This window comes from Trematomus bernacchii, unplaced genomic scaffold (assembly GCF_902827165.1).
Source record: "Trematomus bernacchii unplaced genomic scaffold, fTreBer1.1, whole genome shotgun sequence".
Classification (NCBI taxonomy): Eukaryota; Metazoa; Chordata; class Actinopteri; order Perciformes; family Nototheniidae; genus Trematomus; species Trematomus bernacchii.
Window position 1 is genome coordinate 271,502 of NW_022987752.1, and position 18,400 is coordinate 289,901.

Here is an 18,400-nt window from a genome sequence, read left to right on the forward strand (position 1 = left end):
GAGGATTTCACTTTTATCAGTTCCTTCAGTCACACGTTCACACCTCCTCCTCAGACTGATCCTATGTTCATCTAAAACCTCCTCCAGACCAATATCTGCTTGAAGAGAAGAACACATGTGAGATAAATGAAAGTGGTTAAAAATCACAAAACAATTAACAGGAAGAATTATTTTTCCGAAATGAAGACACCAGCCGAAATATGTTGAGACTTACTTTGTATAATGCTGCATCTTTCTCCACATTGAGGACAGCTGGAGTCTCCTGATGGAGTTGGCTGGTCCCAGTATGAGGAGATGCACTGTCTGCAGAACCAGTGTCCACAGCTGGTAGAGACTTGATCCTTCAGGACGTCCTGACATACAGCACTGCTGCACAGATGCTCCTCCACAGGAACACGACTTTTGCTCTTCCCTCTGTGGAGATGAATACATTCTTTATAGCACTTTACATTAGTGGTGGACGATTTTAACCAATGGTACAATAAGGAGGCAAGTTCTGGTTTTAGTACGGCGATTTATGACCCGATTTGAGAAGGATGGGGACACGCCGGATAAAAGCACCACATTTTTTCCATGTGTTCTACATCACTATTTTGGGGGGAGCCATCTTGGATTTCCAAGACGAGCCGCCATGCAAAAGTTATAAGTGCCAATATCTCGGCTTCTAAGCCACTTAGGCAAGGCAAGGCAAGGCAAGGCAAGGCACGTTTATTTATATAGCACCTTTCAACACAAGGCAATTCAAAGTGCTTTACAAAAAATGGAAGACATTAAGAAAATGGCATTTAAAATCAGTCATTAAAAAGCAAAGATAATAAAAGAAACATTAAAAGAAAAAATACATGGATAAAAGTTACAGTGCAGTTTAAGATGTGAATAGTTCAATTAAAAGCAGCGGCAAAAAGAAAAGTCTTCAGCCTGGATTTAAAAGTAGTCAGAGTTGCAGCGGACCTGCAGGTTTCTGGGAGTTTGTTCCAGATATTTGGAGCATAATAACTGAATGCTGCTTCTCCATGTTTAGTTCTGACTCTGGGGACAGAAAGCTGACCAGTCCCTGAAGACCTGAGAGTTCTGGATGGTTCATAATTTAGCAGTAGGTCAGACATGTATTTTGGGCCTAAACTATTCAAAGCTTTATAAACCAGCAGCAGTATTTTGAAATCTATTCTTTGACACACAGGAAGCCAGTGTAAGGACTTCAGAACAGGAGTGATGTGATCCACTTTCTTAGTGTTAGTGAGGACTCGAGCAGCAGCGTTCTGAATTAGCTGCAGCTTTCTAATAGATTTTTTTGTGAGACCTGTGAAGACACCATTGCAGTAGTCCAGTCTACTGAAGATAAAAGCATGGACAAGTTTTTCCAAATCCTGCTGTGACATTAGTCTTTTAATCCTAGATATGTTCTTTAGGTGATAGTAGGCTGATTTAGTAACTGTTTTAATGTGACTGTTGAAACTCAGGTCAGAGTCCATGACTACACCTAGATTTCTGGCTTTTTCTGTTGTTTTGAACATTGCAGACTGAAGCTCAGCGCTAACTTTTATACGTTCTGCCTTGGCTCCAAAAACCATTACCTCAGTTTTATCTTTTTTTAATCGGAGAAAGTTCTGACACATCCAGTCATTGATTTGTTCAATGCACTTACTCAGTGTTTGAATTGGAGCATAATCTCCTGGTGAAATGGTTATGTAAATGTGTCATCCGCATAGCTATGGTAACTTATTTTGTTGTTTTTCATTATCCGAGCCAGTGGTAGCATGTAGATGTTAAAGAGAAGAGGCCCCAAGATGGAGCCTAGTCATATTTGTCAACTCAGATGTGTATTTACCTATAGAAACAAAGTTTTTTCTGTCCTTTAAGTAGGACCAATTTAGAACTGTTTCCGAAAGTCCCACCCAGTTTTCTAGTCGGTCTAGTAATATGTTGTGGTCAACAGTGTCAAACGCAGCACTGAGATCTAATAATACTAACACTGAAGTTCTGCCACTGTCTGTGTTTAAGTGGATGTCATTGAAGACCTTTACAAGAGCAGTCTCAGTGCTGTGGTTTGGACGAAAGCCCGACTGGAACACATCCAAACAGTTATTTAAATGCAAGTAATTACTCAACTGTTGAAAAACAACTTTATCAATGATTTTACCTAGAAATTGCAGGTTTGATATTGGCCTGTAATTGTTCATTACTGAAGCATCTAGATTATTATTTTTTAAGAGCGGTTTAATGACTGCAGTTTTCAGGGCCTGTGGAAAAACACCTGAGTAAAGAGACTTGTTTACCATGAGAAGTAGATCTGAGGCCATGCAATGAAAAAATCCTGTTGGAATAATATCAAGGCAGCAGGAGGAGGATTTTAGATGTTGTATAATGTCCTCAAGGTTTTTATCATTAATCTGATGGAATTGTGTCATGGTGTTTGAATTGATATTAGGTGGACATAGGGATTTGCTGTACCTGATGCAGAGGCACTGACTGCTTGTCGGATTTTCTGAATTTTGTCAGTGAAGAAGGAGGCAAAATCATTGCATGCCCTGGTGGATAGAAATTCAGATGCTACTGACACTGGGGGGTTTGTTAGTCTGTCGACGGTAGCAAACAAGGCACGTGCGTTGTTTTTGTTTTTGGTAATGATGTCAGAGAAGAAAGACTGTCGTGCGTTTTTCAATTCCAAATTATAAAGGCCAAGTCTCTCTTTATAGATTTCAAAATGAACCTGGAGATTTGTTTTTCGCCACCTACGTTCAGCTTTTCAACACTCTCTTTTTTCTGTTCTCACGGTCATGGCCTTTCTCCATGGAGATATTTTCTTGCCAGTCACTTCCTTTACCTTAGTTGGAGCAATGGCATCTATAACATTTTTAATTTTTGAATTAAAATGATCTACTAGCTCATTTACTGAGATGTTAGCAAGGGCAAGTGTGGAAGAAAAATTGTGAGTAAACATTTCCCTAGTATTTTCTGTTAAATATCGCTTTGTGGTTACCTCTTTTTGAACATTTTTGTTAACAGAAATAGAGCTCTCAAAGAAAACACAGGAATGATCAGAGAGTGCAACATCAGTCACCACAACCTTTGAGATATTCAGACCCTTTGAGATAATTAAGTCCAGAGTGTGCCCCTTATTGTGCGTGGGCTCCGTCACATGCTGAGTCAGTCCATAGTTATCAAGAACACAAAACAGTTCTTTAGCCCCCTATATCCTGGGGGTTGACTTAGGTCAATCTTGGTGTCAAAGTACACATTTTCTAGGTCAAGCAATGCATTAAAGCTATTGAGAATATCATTAGATGATTATTTATACCAAGATCAAATAAATATGGTAATACTGGCAATGTATTCACATCATTTTTTACTTGGTTCCTAAGCGGCTTGACTATAGGTCATATGTACAATAATAGTCATATACATGTACATTGATAAATGGACAATATGCATGAATTGAATTTAACTTTGTTTGCTTCTTTTTTTAACATAAAGCATTTTTACATCTAGGCTATAATTACATTATCTGTCACATTTACAACTGCAAAGCTCTGTGCATTTCCAGTGTGCCTTCTTGCATGAGCACCTTGCACCACAGCCACTTGCACTTTTACAACCACACTTGACGAGTTCTCTCTCCGTGCTTCATTTACAGATTCCAAATCACTTGTCTTGTCGTAAAGGACTACTGTGTAGCGCTCTAGAAGTCGAAAGTGTTCGGCATCTATGATCACGGGAGTGTGCGGATTTGCTGCCATGTAGTTGAAGGCTTGGGTGACCTCAGGGTAGGAATTCCACGCATCCCATGCTGACTTCTTCCCCTTCCCGCAGAAGGCTGAGGTTGTTGCAGCCGGTGCAACAGTGGAAGACGGGAAGTGCTGTTGACCTGTCTTTGCCCAAAGTATGGCAGATGGTATTGATGTGATGATAAGTGTAGTTTTTGCCGGTGCCAAAAGCGACCCAGATGTCTGCAGCTGGATACTTGGTGAGCAGGGCATGGAACTTGCCGATGAGGATAACGACAACATCCGTATCCACAGTGCGTACCAAGCAAGTAGAAGAGCCATGCTCCAGGGCATCAAGCAGATGAATCATAATCCTGGTGTCAGCCTCTTCATGGTTACATGGCAGCATGAAGTGGCTGGTGTCTGTGCCAACTACTCTGACGGCAGATGTAATGAAGACCTGCTTGCCAACCGGCATGCTTAAAGAAGGTGCTCATATCCCCCTCTCTGTGTTGCATGGCTATATATAATTGGGAAAAGAGTGCCACATCATCCCTCAACATTGAGATCTGCTCTGCCTGCTTGGTCTTGGTCATGGGTGTTGGGCATCTAAAGAGAGGCAGTGAGTTATTTCTGTCCCTGATCACTGTCTTATGGTACTTGTTGTACTGATCTCTGCCCACTGATTCCACAGTGCGGACTGTGTTAACAACAGACACGTCAATGATATTCCGTGTGTCCAGCATTAGAAGATCGGGGGTATCATCTAGGAATGGATTGCTCATCCCACTGATGGTGTGCACCAGAGCTAGTGCTTGCTCTTTGAATGTCTTCTGTGTAGACATTCCTTCTTCATGGTTGTGTTGTTTATTGCCTTTTTCTAAAATATACTCCTGCTCAAACTCTTTCAGGAGTCGTGCTTGATCAGGCCCTACAATCATCCACTTTTTGAAGGCTGAGGGATTCTCGGTGAGTCCCACAGCACCCCCAGAACCCTTAACCAGATCATTATTCTGCTCATGAGCCTGGTCTATCGGTATGCTTGAGAATCTGTTTGTGGTGTTAGGAACAACCCAATGACCATGTTCTTCAAATTCCTTGTGAATGGAACACACTACTCGGCTATGTGAGTTGTGTCAGTGGCAGTGGGTAGAGATGAAAAGGGAGTCGGAATTTAGAAAATATATTTGTTCAATCTCAGTAATGTATTCATTGAAATTGGGTCCTAAAGAAGGGGTCTACAATGTGCCAAATGTAATTGATATATTGCCCGAATGGACCAAATAATTAAATATTGGCAAACAATAGTCACATTATGATATTCTCAAAAGCTTTAACCAGTTAAATCCCACGGCCCCGCGGGCGGGGGCAAAACGCAACATCTTGCAAGAAACAGCGTCTGAGGGCTTCTTAACATTTAATAAACTATGAATGTGTCATATCCACTTAACGGGAAGAAACTCAACTATCAGACAATATTAACAATTTTTTGCAAAATGAAACATAAGGGTAATAACAAAGGCCCTGAATTCGCCCTGAGCGAAAAAATGCTAACACACTTAGCACAGAACTCACGTTAAAATAGGCTACCCTTATTATTATCGTATCTGCACAAACAATATATCGATTAGCAAGCTGAGATTCCAGAGATTCCAGACATAAGTATCATCACTGAGCGATCAGAACTCGTGGCGAAACGACAACAAACAACAACAAAATAATTAGCTCTACGGAGCCAAAACAGCTAAAAACGTCTTAACTTTGTGGTTTTCTGATCAAAAGTTGTGTTCAATGGCATTAAATTGATAAAAACGCTGCTGAAGGTTAATCCATAGGTTAATCCAATGTGTCTGTCTCACTTTGAAATGATTACTGATAATCCATCCTTCCATTTTTATGTCAATAACGGAGTTTTCATATTAGCTGCTAATGATAGCTACCAGAGTGTATGACGGCTTCCGGTTCAAGGGCACTCTGGCTATGCATCACTCATTCACCAATGGGCAATGTTTAGATGGATTTTAGGAACTTCCCCTCGATTCTATTGGCTCTAACGGTTAAAAAGAGGTGTCAATCATCAAAATCGACCGACGGGGGCCAGAGATATGGAAAATGCACCCAGATGACCCCAGAAGTGTTTTTTTTTCTCTAAATCTCTCTAAAAAGGTCAAATGTCACTTATTCTGCATCAATCTTGATACAGGGTACTTATTATATGTTATAGTGTGGATTCCTAAAGCTTTTAGTCTACTATCCCATCATCAAGGGTGGTTTTCACTATAAGTAATGTTTTTTTTTTGGACGGACACTATAATTTACATCTTTTTTACTATGTTAAATCTGAATTTACTTTAAAATAAAAAACATCTATATTGATTCTGACTTTTCTACATCCAACTCACAGGTTTATCATTGCTTTGAGAAAAAAGATTATTAATTTTCCCCTTTTAGAAGTGAAGTTATAGTCAATTGTTCTGGGAATGTCATTTTCGAGCCTGAGACCTGAAAAACAGGCTCGGGGCTCAACAGGTTAACCTGTTAAGCCCGAGAGACCCCGGTACCGGGGTACTGCCGCAACATCTTGCAGGAAACAGTGTCTGAGGGCATGTTCATTTAATAAAACTATGAATGTTTTATATCCATGTAACGGGAAGAAACTCATCTAACTGATCATTTTTATTTTTTTTTCAAAAGAAAACCCACAATGCTAACACTGAGCCTCTGAATTAGCAACGAGCGAAAAATGCTAACACCTTACTGCACCGAAAATCACTCACAAAACCTTATTATTTATCTTTTCACCACATGCAACACATCGTTTCACATCGTGAGGTGACACAGAATCTAACGACAGCGACATTACCACTGAATTATACGTATTTGCGACGTTATAAGCAAAAACGGACATCAAAACAGGTGACGCTAGGTAGCTAAAAATGCTACCATTTTTACCTTGGCTCTGTAGTCTCTCCAAAGTGGTCTTCAATGGCATTCAAATGATAAAAATTCTGCTGAAGTTAATCCATAGGTTAATCTAATGTGTCTGTGTCCCTTTGAAATGATTTCTGATAATCCATAAGCATTAAAACTGCTTTTCCGTTTCCAGATGTCAAAGCTAGAGATAGGTCCACTCTGATGCAAAATTACATGCGCGAAGCCCCCACCTCTTCTCTTCACAACGTGTGTGTGTGGGGGACTCCCCCTTCGATTCTATTGGCTCTAACGGTCAGAAAGAGGTGTCAACCATCAAAATTGAGCAAGGGGGGCCAGAGATATGGAAAATCTACCCAAATGACCCCAGAAGTGGTTTCTTTTTGCTAAATCTCTCTAAAAAGGTCAAATGTCACTTGTTTTGCATCAATCTTGATACAGGGTACTTATTATATGTTGTACTTTGGATTCCTAAAGCTTTTAGTCTACTAACCCATCATCCAAGGGTAGTTTTCACTATAAGTAAAAAAGAATTTTTGGACGGACACTATCATTTACAGTTTTTTACTATGTAAAATCTGAAATTTAAAATAAAAAACATCTATATTGATTCTGACTTTTCTATATCCAACTCACATGTTTATCATTACTTTGAGAAAAAAGATTATTAATTTAACCCTTTTTGAAGGGAAGATATGGTCATTTGTTCTGGGAATGTCATTTTCGAGCCTGAGACCTGAAAAACAGGCTCAGGGCTTAACAGGTTAATGCATTCCCTGACCGAGAAAATGTATATTTTGACACCAAGATTGACCTTCTAACTGGCTTGGAAGCCGAGATATTGGCACTTATAGCTTTTGCATGGCGGCTCATCTTGGAAGTGGCTCCCCCCCCACATTTAAAGCTATGGTGATGTAGAACACATGGACAAAATGTGGTGCTTTTATCCGGCGTGTCCCCATACTTTTGCTAAGCTGCCGCACTATTTGATATTATTAAAAGGTTTTTATCCTTTTTCCACGGCTTATCTGAAGTCAGGTTCCCAAACCAGCATGGAGTAAAATCCCTTGACCAGGTCCTGGAACTGTCCCTCGGTCTCCTGCTAGCTGAACACCTCCCTAGGGAGTCGGTCAGGTGGCTTCCTTACTGCCCGAACCTCCTCAACTGGCTCTTTTCTACACGAAGGATCAGCTAAGTCACCCTCCATGATGACTTAACTTCTCACCTTATCCCATTACATTACATTACATGTCATTTGTTAGACGTTTTTATCCAAAGCGACTTACATACATTCAGTACTGTGGACAATCCCCACAGGAGCAATTTGGGGTGAAGTGTCTTGCTCAGGGACACAATGACATGCTGACTGAAGTGGGACTCAAACTTGCTACCCCCTGATTCGAAGTCCAGCACACTATCCACCAAAACCCATGTCAGCCGCTTGTTTACCCGCACTACACAATTGGGCTTACCAGGTTCATCCAGTACACTTACCCCTAGATTCCACCGGGTCCGTTTGCGGCGTGTTACGGGCGCGTTACGGGGTTACGGGGTTACGGGCGCGTTACGGGCGCGTTACGGGCCGGGCGCGTTACGGCTGCGCCGCGGTGCTCACGGCGATCGCGGCGATCGCGGCCACTCTAGTCAATGGGTGCTATTCCACCACACGCGGCGCGTTACGGCGCAGAAGCGTCCCAGAAGCGTCCCAGAAGCGTCCCAGAAGCAGCTCGGCGCAGGGCTCCTCTAAAATTAGGATGAATCCTATTTTTGACGCGGCGCAGCCGTAAGGTAAGGTCGGGCAGGCAGGAAGTGGAACGGTCAGAGCATATATAGCATATATATATATTTATAAAACGGACAAGTCAAATCAAGCAATCTGATTGGTTCTTAGCCGTGATATACTGAGCGTATACCACGGGTAGAATTGTAAGTTACTTTTCACAACAAGTCAGTATCCCTCCGCGTCTGAGAAAAACAGTATACAGTTGGGCTGAAAAGCAAACTGCTTGCAGTTTGCTTTTCAAACTGGAACAAGAAAGCAGCGGAGAAGTAACGGGGCAGAAACCCTCCTTTTTACGCAGCGGTCCAGACATAGACATCAAACGGCAAAAACATATTCAGTGTGCAGTTCCTTTGGCATTAGGGCAGGGATATTTAGATACTTTCCAAGGTTTGACATAATGAATTGTGCTACTTTTAAAGCAAGCAACGATGTTTTCAAATCTGTAATCAAAAAGGTCCACAAAAACATTTAAGATTAACTTCGACCTCCGGGGGGGTCTTACTATGGAGGAGTGGATTGAGGAGTGCGAGTGCCTATCTCCAGAACAAAAAGCACCTAAACGACGACATGCAGAGCTACGTGAAGAGCAGGTAGTAGACCAACTGGAAAAGTATCACCATTCAAAAGCTTTCTGATGCGGGTCTTGAAACAAAGCAGAGAAATTATGACCGTTAGTGGCCACAGGTGCGAAAGCTCTCTCCAGAGCTACTGGAAGCTGAATCTCGGGGACCGGAGAAAGTGGAGCAATATTCTCGCCACGCCAAACAACAGCCTAGAACAACCTCAGCCTATAACCACGTAAGCCATTCTACTGATGCTGGACAGTTTTTCAGTGGGTGCACAATAAACGGCAACATACACATTAATGTAAATAAATAGCCAAATAATGGATCAACGCTCTCTGTCTAATATGTTCGCTAGCTGTTGTTAGTGTTGTTGCATAGCAACCACCTTGCACTATGTTTCGTGCAGAAGGCAACGGAGGGACTATTTTATTTTGAACATCATTATTTACTAATAACAACTATTTAAATTAGAGTGTGTATTTTTCTTTCATATTGCCACACTTGGTAACCGTTTTATAAAAGCAATAGCTCACTTCAGGCCGTGATATATGGCCATTATATCACAGTATAGTATATATTGTCGACCCTCCGCTTCGCGTCGGGCCGAACCACGCCCCTTAACTGTGATATAATGGCCATATACCACGGCCTGTCGTGAGCTATTGCTTAAATATACACACACACAAACTAATTTTGCAGACCCTATCCCTCCGTAGTCTTTCAAGTAGGAGGAGAAATGCCAGCGTTCTCCTCCGGTTTACAGGCACTGTGTAAATTATATATATAGAATAATTATGATGATGAATGCATTTTTTTACCACTAAAATACAGCAACACATCTTTGATGTCGTTTATAACTGGAATATTACAGTTATTAACTTTGTCTGTACAAAGTAGCCTGTCCAGGAAAGATGCCCAAATCAACAAAAACTGCGAGCCGGCAGGCAAGACGCTCCGCTTCTGAAATGCTTCTGAAACGCGCCTGGTAGGGTATGACGCCGGAGGAGGCCGGACCAAAACGCGGCGCAGCCGTAACGCGGCGCAGACGGACCCGGTGGAATCTAGGGGTTACAATACTCGAGACGATGCAGTTATGTATTTGAAGTGGACAGGGCCATATCTCAACATTGCAATTGGCCAGGAAGCTGATACTTGAACTGTGTCCTGCATATAACCCATGGAATTAGTGGACCAATTCCGGAGATGATTGGCAAACCTTTGATTTTGTGTGCCATTTCACACTCATATCTGAATAACTCTGATTTGCATGAAAGTTGGTGTACTGAGGAAAGTGATGAAACAGATGAGTATTTCAAAGTTACGTGCATGTATCCCTTGGCATCTTGGAAATACGACCTTGTCCACTTTAAATACATAACTGCAGGATCTCGGGTATTTGAAGTGTAACGTACACTTCAAATACCCAAGACCCTACAGAAATGTATATGAAGTGTAAAGGTCTATACCTCAACATTGCAATGGCCCAGGAAGCTGATACTTGAACTGTGTCATGCCTCCGGCCCATGGATTGAGTCTGTCGAATTTGGAGATGATCAGTCAGGTCTCTGAGGTTACGTGATATTTGATTTTGGAACAACAATTTCTTGAGAAAAATATACAGTGGCCTTAATTGGTTGGCATCCAACAAAGGCCAAACTGTACGACCGGAGTCCTCTTGGCTGTCCTATGAAAATCTCCTGCCTTCAGCCCTCCAGCCCAGCCCCCAGAGGGGTCCCGCCGTGGCCCTTCGCCCCTGTCTCCAGCCCCCTGAGCGTTCCCGCTGTTCCCGTTCTGCCTTGCCCCTGGGCCGTCCGCCCAAATAACGCATATCATTTATTTTGTTGGACAACACTTTTTTTAAATAAGTATATATCAATATGATCATTTCATCATGATTGCCATTGTAAAACCAGTTTATGCCACAAATATAATGATAAAACAACAGGTTCATAATAAGTGAACACCATTGCAAAAAAGCCATTGACTGATCATCCTGAAGGATTAATTGTAATGTGAAAACTAATATTTAAATATCCTTGAATAATGGTCCCTGTGTTTCTTTACTGTACTGGGTTTTAACTGTAATTTACTTTAACTCTAATCTGCTTTGCTTCTTTACTGACTTCAAATGTGTTTCTTTGCTCTGAACAACTGTGATTATTACTGGGTGCGCTCATTTAGGTTAGACAGGTTAGACTATCAGGTAACATAAACACTGAATCCTCTTCAGGTCAGTTTACAGTAGAAACAGACTCTTACTTTGTGTCTGAGGGTCCAGGTTCATTTCTGAAGTTTAGAGGATAGTGTTTAGACCGGTCACTCTTCAGAGACAGACGGCTGAAGACTGAAGATCTGTCCTCTTCCTCATCTTTTAAATCACTCATCTTCTCCAGTCTGAGAGATACATCAGTCACACTGGAGACACACACACACACACACACACACACACACACACACACACACACACACACACACACACACACACACACACACACACACACACACACACACACACACACACACACACAGACACACACACACACACACACACACACACACACACACACACACACACACACACACACACACACACACACACACACACACACACACACACACACATACATTATTAAAACACACTTGTTTCAATCAAAACCATCATAATAATAAACTTGGTTAAAATACAACAATCAGTCAGACTTCAGACAGGCCTCTACATGTTTACGGTGCTGGGCTGTCACACGTTATGTAACTCTGATGAATCAGAAACCAGTACATGGAGAAAACATTACAACATTTGCAGAAGTCTCATTGGACTCTAGGACGCTGATTTGTTATCAATAATTTACGTTCTGAAATCAGTTTAACAGAGTAAATAATGTGTTAAAAAGCAGAGCCTGGTGTTAACACTCACCCTGTTGTCCTCCTCTCTGTCGAAGTGTAAAATGCAGTCTGACTTCATTCTTTCTTTTTGAACGCCCTCACCTGTCTGCAGCTCCTCCTCCCTTTGTTTCATAGCCTCATCAGAGGAATGTGAACATACAGGATTATATTCAGTAAGATAGAAATAGACATGCAGCAAGTAAACATCCTGCATTAAAACCCTTACTTAAGCCCTGGGCCTGTTTTTCAGGCCTCAGGACCTTTCTCAGGTACTACATTGTAAAACTCATTTTATTTAATTGAAATATCACTATAGGTATTCATTCCATTCAAATCCAACTGTTTTTGACCTTTTTGAAATATTCTCCCTGACCTCTATACCACTTTTGGCCACAAAGCGTAATGCTGCGCCAGCTGGCAGTCAGACCTGCATGCATTACGCAGCGCCCTATCTCTGGAACCCATTGGTCGATTTGGGTGATTGACACCTCTTTGTAACAGTTAGAGCCAATAGAATCGAGGGGCAGTTCATAAATCTATGTAAACATTACCATTGGTCAGTTAGAACGACACGCTGCGTGCGCACCTCCTAAACTGGAAGCTCCGGCCAGCTAACCATTATAAGACGTTTATTGCGTTTATTATTTACAAATGTAATGATGGATTATCAGTAATCATTTCAAAGTGATACAGAGACATTGGATTTGTGTTTCATTTAGGTAAAAATTGTTAATATCGTCTGTTAGCTGAGTTTCTGCCCGTTAAGTGGGTATGCATCATTAATGCGTTGTTAAATGTTAAGAAACCCTGAGATGATGTTTCTTGCAAGATGTTGCGTCTGTCCCCGCCGGCGGGGGCGACCGGGCTTAACAGGTTGGTCACCTATTATGCAAAATCCACTTCTTCATGTCTCTTCTTCATCAACATGTGTCCCCTCTGTGGAAAGAGACTCTGAAAGTTTCAGGAACAAAGATTCTCTCTCTTTTTGTCCTGGTCTATTTATATAAAAACCTGTCTGAAAATGAGCTGATCAGATTTTGGCCACTTTATGATGTCATAACGATGTTTTGGCTACTCTACACACTCTACACACACGACTGCTCTCCCACCCACCCCTCCAACTCCAATATAGAATGTGCAGATGACACCACTGTGGTCGGTCAAATACATAAGGGAGACGAGTCGGCATACAGAGACAAGATCCTGAAGCTGTCTGTGTGGTGTTCAGCAAACAACCTACATCTGAACACAAGCAAAACCAAATAAATCATTATAGACTTCAGAAAGCACCGTCCAGAACCCGCCCCCCTTCACCTCAATGGAGAGAGAGTGGAGAGGGTCTCCACCTTTAAGTTCCTGGGGGTACAAATATCGGAGAGCCTCAGCTGGACAGCACACACCACTGCAGCAGTTAAGAAGGCCCAGCAGCGACTACACTTCCTGAGGGTGCTTCGGAGGAACCGACTGAACAAGAAGCTGCTGGTGTCCTTCTACCGGGCAACCATCGAGAGCGTGCGGTCATACTCCATCTCTGTGTGGTATGCTGGATGCTCAGCTGCGGGCAAGAAAACCCTGCAGAGAGTGATACGGATGGCTGAGAAAACCGTTGGCTGCCCCCTGCCCTCTCTGGAACACATCTCCACCTCCCTCTGCCTCAGCAGAGCTAATAAAATAATAAAGCACAGCTCTCACCCAGGTCACAGACTGTTCTCTCTCCTGCCTTCTGGGAGGAGATACAGGAGCTTCAAGTCACGGACAAACAGACTAAAAAACTGTTTCTACCCCTGGGCCGTCAGGCTGCTTAACCACCACGCTTAATGCAATAACCGTAATCATCTTCATACATATACACATTATACACATTTTTAATGCACTTTTAAAATTATTTTTATATCATTATTTTTAACGATCTATTCCCCCCGTATGACTGTTTATGTTGTCCGTCCTACTGCCGTGTTTTTAATGTTATGTATGTATAGTTATTGCACACTGGGACAGGGTTGCACTCTGAATCTCATTGTAATTTGGTACAATGACAATAAAAGGCTTACACTTAAAGGTAGGGTAGGTAAGTGTGAGTGCGCTAGAATTTGAAATACACAACCGGAGAAAATGTGCCACTTCCTTACAGAGCCCCTCCTCCAACACACACGAACGTGCACATGACCAATGAGGGCACGAGATAAGTTTGTGCACAGATGGAAGGCTGACAGGCAGGTAGGCCATCCAGTTACTTTAGCCGGGCCGGCTCACTGTTTCAATCGTCTTTCTTTCTTATACCAGTAATCGAAAAAGCAACTGCAACATTTCTTTAGTTTTAGTTTTTTACCTTAAAACTTAATGGCCAGGAAGTAATTTCAAAATAAAAGCCCTCGTCTGTTAAAAGCATGGATGTGTTTAGAGAACAAACAACACTTGATGATAGCTAAATATTTTAAGATGTCGTGTGAATTACAAGAGAGAGGCCGTAGAGACAGGCTGTAATTCCCTCTCAGAGACTTTACTGATAAGACTAGCTTTCTATAGTGAGGTTTATTTTGAAACATATGGACAGATCAATAACCTAAACACAAATCGTTCCCATAACACAAACGTCTTATCAACCACAGTAAGGTAAACAAGCAGGTTCGACCTTATTTCTATCAAATGAAAGCCGGAAATATAAAAAAATTAAATACGTTTAATATTTAATAATCTTTTATGATTTAAGATATGCTTTTGAGAAGAGATATGTTTGCAGATATACTGTTAAAAGAGGGAGGTAGTGAAACAATTCCACCAGCCGCCACTGAATTACTATACGAACGAATGACAATTGAAACAAAGATAATACAGATTATATTAAAATAATAATATTAAACAATTTTTTTTTTAAATTGAATACAAAACATGAAAAAATTATTTTTAATACATGACAAAAATAAAAACAAACTTGAAAAACAATATATAAAGACATTTAAATTGACAAAAAAATACAACGTTTACATTTCTATTAAAATAATTACAAATAATTGCATTATATATACATAAGGGAAAAATGTAATGCACAGTCAACAGTAGAGCTCTTAAATACCTACACACTTTAACTTTAGTAAGGCTTTTAATGCAGGATGTTTACTTGCTGCATGTCTATTTCTATCTTACTGAATATAATCCTGTATGTTCACATTCCTCTGATGAGGCTATGAAACAAAGGGAGGAGGAGCTACAGACAGGTGAGGGCGTTTCATTAAAATAATTAAGTCAAACTGCCAGATGCCATTTTACACTTCGACAGAGAGGAGGACAACAGGGTGATTGTTAACACCAGGCTCTGCTTATTTACTCTGTTAAACTGATTTCAGAACATAAATTATTGATACAAAATCAGCGTCCTAGAGTCCAATGAGACTTCTGCTAATGTTGTAATGTTTTCTCCATGTACTGGTTTCTGATTCATCAGAGTTACATATCTTGTAACAGCCCAGCACAGTCAACATGTAGCGGCCTGTCTGAAGTCTGACTGATTGTTGTATTTTAACCAAGTTTATTATTATGATGGTTTTGATTGAAACAAGTGTGTTATTATAATGTGTGTGTGTGTGAGTGTGTGTGAGTGTGTGTGTGTGTGTGTGTGTGTGTGTGTGTGTGTGTGTGTCTCCAGTGTTACTGGTTTATCTCTCAGACTGGAGAAGATGAGTGATTTAAAAGATGAGGAAGAGGACAGATCTCCAGTCTCCAGCTGTCTGTCTCTGAAGAGTGACCGGTCTAAAGAAACACCTCCAGTCTTCAGAGATGAACCTGGACCCTCAGACACAGAGTAAGTCTGTTTCTACTGTAAACTGACCTGAAGAGGATTCAGTTTGTATATTATCTCTTAATCTAAACTTTTTTTAATGATCACAGTAAAGAAACTTGGTAGAGTACAGTAACACAGCACAGTTTGATTGAACTCGTGCTCCTTGCATCAGCGATAGTAAATAATAGTAAAGATACGACTTTGTAAAACGTTTCAAACATGAATTGTAACAGCAGAAACCAACAAGCACGACTCAAACACTCTAACCATGTTTAATCAGGTGAACAGACAGAGGACAAAAGCTGCTCTATAAATGAACTAATGGTGTGTGTAAAACATGTGTTGTTTCAGACAGAGAGCAGAGTCTCCAGCCCCCAGCTGTCTGTCTCTGAAGAGTGACCAGTCTAAAGGCTCTCCTCTATACTTCAGTGATGAACCTGGACCCTCAGACACAGAGTAAGAATCTGTTTCTACTGTGAACTGACCTGAAGAGGATTCAGTGTTTATGTTACCTGATAATCTAACCTGTTCTTTATTAACTACATGAGCGCACCCAGTAATAATCACAGTTGTTTAGAGCAAGGAAACACATTTGAAGTCAGTAAAGAAGCAAAGCGGATTACAGTAAAAGTAAAATACAGTTAAAACGCAGAACAGTAAAGAAACACATTGACCATCATTCAATTTGTTTTCACAATACAATGAATCCTTAAGGATGATCAGTCAATGGCTTTTTTGCAATGGTGTTCAAGTATTATGAACCTGTTGTTTTATCATTATATTTGTGGCATAAAATGGTTTTAAAATGACAATCATGATGAAATGATAATATTGATATATACTTGTTTAAAAAAAATGTTGTCCAACTAAATAAGTTACGTGAGTTATCCGGGCGGACGGCCCAGGGGGAAAGCAGAGGCAGAGAAGGGGGTGTCGGATGGATGTTGTTGTTCCAAAATCACTTATCACGTAACTTCTGAGACCTCACTGATCTCCATTTGAGGCGATGTGAAATACCCTTCCTCACTACTTGACTTGATGTATTTGAAATGCACAAGGTCATATCTTAAAGATGCCAAGGGCTACATGCACTTTGAATTTCTGTGAGGCCATTTTTCCAAGTACACCAACTTTCATGCAAATCCGAGCAACTTTATTTTTGACCTGTTTTTCAGGAAAAAACGAGTGAGTTTGAAAAGGTCAAACAATCTAAGGTTCTCCAATCATCTCCAAATTCGAGACACTCAATCCATGGGCTGGGGGCATGACACAGTTCAAGTATCAGCTTCCTGGCCCATTGCAATGTTGAGGTATAGGCCTTTACACTTCCCATACATTTCTGCAGGTTCTCGGGTATTTGAAGTGTACGTTACACTTCAAATACTCGAGAACCTGCAGTTATGTATTTGAAGTGGACAAGGTCATATTTCCAAGATGCCGGGGGATGCATGTACGTAAGTTTGAAATACTCATCTGTTAGGCTACTTTTCTCAGTATACCAACTTTCAGGCAAATCAGAGCAACTTTTTGTTTCTCAGGAAAATTGAAGTTTTTCAGATATGAGTGTGAAATGTGACACAAAGTCAAAGGTTCTCCAATCATCTCCGGAATCGGTCCACTAATTCCATGGGTTATATGTATGACACAGTTTAAGTATCAGCTTCCTGGCACATTGCAATGTTGAGATATGGCCCTGTCCACTTCAAATACATAACTGCATCGTCTCGAGTATTTGAAGTGGACTGGATAAACCTGGTAAGCCCAAATGTGTAGTGCGGGTAAACAAATGGCTGACATGGGTTTTCTATGGAGGGTTTCTGGCATCCCCCTTAGGGATAAGGTGAGAAGTTAGCTGATCCTTCGCATAGAAGAGAGCCAGTTGAGGAGGTTCGGGCAGTAAGGAGGCCACCTGACCCACTCCTTAGGGAGGTGTTCAGCTGGCAGGAGACCGAGGGACAGTTCCAGGACCTGGTGAAGGGATTTTACTCCACGCTGGCCAGGGAACCTGACCTCGGATAAGCGGTGGAAAAAGGATAACAATATTTTAATAATATCAAACCAGAACTTGCTTCCTTATTGTACCATTGGTTAAAATCGCTTACCACTAATGTAAAGTGCTATAAAGGATGTGTTCATCTCCACAGAGAGAAGAGGAAACGTACTGTTCCTGTGGAGGAGCAGCTGTCCAGCTGTGCTTTGTGTCAGGACGTCCTGAAAGATCCAGTCACTACCAGCTGTGACCACTGGATCTGCAGACAGTGCATCACCTTAGGCTGGGAGCAGCCAACTCCATCAGGAGACCCCTCATGTCCTCAGTGTGGAGAAGGATGCAGCATTATACAAAGTAAGTCTATACATATTTCTGCTGGTAACTTGATTTAAAAAAAAAAAATTCTTCCTGTTAATTGTTTTGTGATTTTTAAACACTTTCATTAATCTCATATGTGTTTTTCTCTTCCAGCAGATGGTGGTCTGCAGGAGGTTTTGGATGAACATAGGATCAGTCTGAGGAGGAGATGGGAACATGGGACCGAAGGAATTGATCAAAGTGAAACCCTCCTCAACAGCATCTTCACTGAGCTCTACATCACACAAGGCCTGAGTGAAGAGGTTAATACCCAACATGAGGTGAGGCAGCTGGAGACAGCTTCCAAGAAGAAGACCCTCCAAGAAACTCCAATCAAGTGCCAGGACATCTTTAAAGCCTTACCTGACCAACAGACTCACATCAGAGCGGTCCTGACCAACGGAGTCG

At 41.4% G+C, this 18,400-nt stretch overlaps 1 protein-coding gene and 1 long non-coding RNA gene across 2 annotated transcripts in view; one reads left to right on the forward strand and one right to left on the reverse strand.

Moving 5' to 3' along the window:
* Nucleotides 1-11,366, reverse strand: LOC117496552. Its single transcript, XR_004557299.1, has 3 exons — nt 11,244-11,366; nt 215-414; nt 1-98 (listed from the first exon to the last, which is right to left on the reverse strand). It is a non-coding gene; the product is annotated as an uncharacterized LOC117496552 (long non-coding RNA).
* A 4,215-nt stretch (nt 11,367-15,581) lies between these two features.
* The window catches only part of LOC117496518 (protein NLRC3-like), a 45,124-nt gene continuing 42,305 nt past the window's right edge, over nt 15,582-18,400 (forward strand). The window contains exons 1-2 of the mRNA XM_034148200.1: nt 15,582-15,666; nt 15,997-16,101. The gene's annotated coding sequence lies outside the window, so the exon portion shown is untranslated. The remainder of the gene's footprint in view (nt 15,667-15,996; nt 16,102-18,400) is intronic.